The sequence below is a fragment of the Myotis yumanensis genome, unplaced genomic scaffold, assembly GCF_028538775.1.
Source record: "Myotis yumanensis isolate MYYU_CA2020_CCGP unplaced genomic scaffold, mMyoYum1.0.hap1 SCAF_3, whole genome shotgun sequence".
In the NCBI taxonomy this organism is placed as follows: domain Eukaryota; kingdom Metazoa; phylum Chordata; class Mammalia; order Chiroptera; family Vespertilionidae; genus Myotis; species Myotis yumanensis.
In genome coordinates, this window is record NW_027223754.1 from 64936691 (window position 1) to 64940112 (window position 3422).

Consider the following 3422-nt stretch of genomic DNA (forward strand, 5'->3'; position numbering starts at 1 on the left):
CCCTGGAGTTAGGGATGGAATAAAACCCCTTAACTAAGTGCCAGGTGGGTAATTAATCACTTTAACTATGAACAATCATGCTTAAGCTACATAATCTTTACTTAGGATAATCTCCTTCAGTTACTTCCTGGTAGCTTAATAGGACAATAGAGTAACCTTGGAATGGAGATAAGAAACGCCCTAACCTTTGGAATAGAATTGATAGGATTAAAATCGACTGGTATAAATACAGATGTAACAAGACAATAAACACAGAACTTGGCTGGAGATCCTGGCTAGGCTGCTGATCAACTGAACGCTGTCTCTGTCCACACCTTTGGGAACCCCTGGACCTGCTGGGGTTGGACCCTGGCATCTGGTGCCCAAACAGTAGCCACGGCGCCGTTGTTACCTCTCGGAAGCTCCTCTCGGCCATTTGCTGAGACACCCGGCCACCAAGATGCCTCGAATTATGATTAAAGGGGGCGTGTGGAGGAATACCGAGGATGAAATTCTTAAAGCAGCGGTAATGAAATATGGGAAAAACCAGTGGTCTAGGATTGCCTCACTGCTGCATAGAAAATCAGCAAAGCAATGCAAAGCCAGATGGTATGAGTGGCTTGATCCAAGCATTAAGAAAACAGAATGGTCCAGAGAAGAAGAGGAAAAACTCTTACACTTGGCCAAGTTGATGCCAACTCAGTGGAGAACCATTGCTCCAATCATTGGAAGAACAGCTGCCCAGTGCTTGGAACACTATGAATTTCTTCTGGATAAAGCAGCCCAAAGAGACAATGAAGAGGAAACAACAGATGATCCACGGAAACCTGGAGAAATAGATCCAAATCCAGAAACAAAACCAGCATGGCCTGATCCAATCGATATGGATGAGGATGAACTTGAGATGCTTTCTGAAGCTAGAGCTCACCTGGCTAATACTCAGGGAAAGAAGGCCAAGAGGAAAGCAAGAGAGAAACAGTTGGAAGAAGCAAGACGTCTTGCTGCCCTCCAAAAGAGAAGAGAACTTCGAGCAGCTGGCATAGAAATTCAGAAGAAGAGAAAAAGGAAGAGAGGAGTTGATTATAATGCTGAAATCCCATTTGAAAAAAAGCCTGCTCTTGGTTTCTATGATACTTCAGAGGAAAACTACCAGGCTCTTGATGCAGATTTTAGGAAGTTAAGGCAACAGGATCTTGATGGCGAGCTAAGATCTGAAAAAGAAGGAAGAGATAGAAAAAAAGCAAGCAGCATTTGAAAAGGAAAAAAGAATCTGATTTACCATCAGCTATTCTTCAAACAAGTGGTATTTCTGAATTTACTATAAAGAGAAGCAAATTAGTACTTCCTGCCCCTCAGATTTCAGATGCAGAACTCCAGGAAGTTGTGAAAGTAGGCCAAGCAAGTGAACTTGCATGTCAAACAGCTGAGGAATCTGGCATAACAAACTCGGCTTCCAGTACTCTTTTGTCTGAGTACAATGTCACCAACAACAGCATTGCTTTTAGAACACCACGAACGCCAGCTTCTCAGGACAGAATTCTGCAGGAAGCCCAGAACCTCATGGCCCTGACCAATGTGGACACCCCATTAAAAGGTGGACTTAACACACCTTTGCACGAGAGTGACTTCTCAGGTGTGACTCCGCAGCAGCAGGTTGTACAGACTCCAAACACAGTTCTTTCAACCCAATTCAGGACTCCCTCTCATGGATCAGAAGGGCTGACTTCCCAGAGTGGGACAACTCCCAAACCAGTTGTTAACTCCACCCTGGGTAGAACTCCTCTTCGAGACAAGTTAAACATTAATCCGGAGGATGGAATGGCAGACTACAGTGATCCCTCTTATGAGAAGCAGATGGGAAGAGAGTCTCGTGAACACCTTCGTTTAGGGTTGATGGGTCTTCCTGCCCCTAAGAATGACTTTGAAATTGTTCTACCAGAAAATGCTGAGAAGGAGCTGGAAGACCGTGAAATAGATGATACATACATTGAAGATGCTGCTGACTTGGATGCCCGGAAGCAGGCCATACGAGATGCAGAGCGTGTGAAGGAAATGAAGCGAATGCATAAAGCTGTCCAGAAAGATCTTCCGAGACCATCAGAAGTAAATGAATGTATTCTAAGACCCTTAAATGTAGAACCGCCGTTAACAGATTTACAGAAAAGTGAAGAACTAATCAAAAAAGAAATGATCACAATGCTTCATTATGACCTTCTACATCACCCTTATGAACCATCTGCAAATAAAACAAGAAAAACTGTAGGATCTGCTACCAATAATTCAAAGCACATTGCCTACCTGGAACATAACCCTTATGAAAAGTTTACTGAAGAAGAGTTGAAAAAGGCCCACGATGTTCTGGTACAGGAGATGGAAGTGGTAAAACAAGGTATGAGCCATGGAGAACTCTCAAGTGAAGCTTATGACCAGGTGTGGGAAGAATGCTACAGTCAAGTTCTGTATCTCCCTGGGCAGAGGCGCTACACACGGGCCAACCTAGCAAGCAAAAAGGACAGAATTGAGTCACTTGAAAAGAGGCTTGAGATAAACAGGGGTCACATGGCAAGAGAAGCCAAGAGAGCTGCAAAGATGGAAAAGAAGATGAAAATTTTGCTTGGAGGTTACCAGTCTCATGCTTTGGGGCTCACGAAACAATTGAATGACTTATGGGACCAAATTGAGCAGGCTTACTTAGAGTTATGCACTTTTGAAGAACTCAAGAAACATGAAGAATCTGCAATTGCCAGGAGGCTAGAGTGTCTAAAAGAAGTACAGCGACAACAGGAAAGAGAAAAGGAACTTCAGCAAAGATATGCTGATTTGTTGCTGGAGAAAGAATCTTTAAAGTCCAAAATGTGAAGCACAGTGTGTATTCTGTCACAAGATGAACTAATTGCTGGTTTTCGTACTCTGGAAGGCTGAAACTGATGTTTATCTTCATTGACAAATTTGCCCATAATCTGTGGTCTTTGATTGTTTATTTTATCTTATTATTATATTTTAAATTAAATCTTTATTGTTCAGATTATTACAGTTGTTCCTCTTTTTCCCCCCATAGCTCCCTTCCACCCGGTTACCACCCCACCCTCTGCCCTTACCCCCCCCCCCCCACTATCCTCATCCATAGGTGTACGATTTTTGTCCAGTCTCTTCCCTCACCCCCCAAACCCCTTTCCCCTCTGAGAATAGTCAGTCCACTCCCTTTCTATGCCCCTGATTCTATTATAATCACCAGTTCATTCTGTTCATCAGATTATTTATTCACTTGATTTTTAGATTCACTTGATAGATGTGTATTTGTTGTTCATAATTTGTATCTGTACCTTTTTCTTCTTCTTCCTCTTCTTAAAGGTTACCTTTCAGCATTTCATATAATACTGGTTTGGTGGTGATGAACTCCTTTAGCTTTTTCTTATCTGTGAAGCTCTTTACCTGACCTTCAA

General features: G+C 42.7%; 1 pseudogene; it reads left to right on the top strand.

The window, feature by feature from the left end:
• The first annotated feature begins 435 nt into the window (after positions 1-435).
• Positions 436-2939, top strand: LOC139005009 (cell division cycle 5-like protein pseudogene; annotated as a pseudogene).
• The last annotated feature ends 483 nt before the right edge of the window (positions 2940-3422 follow it).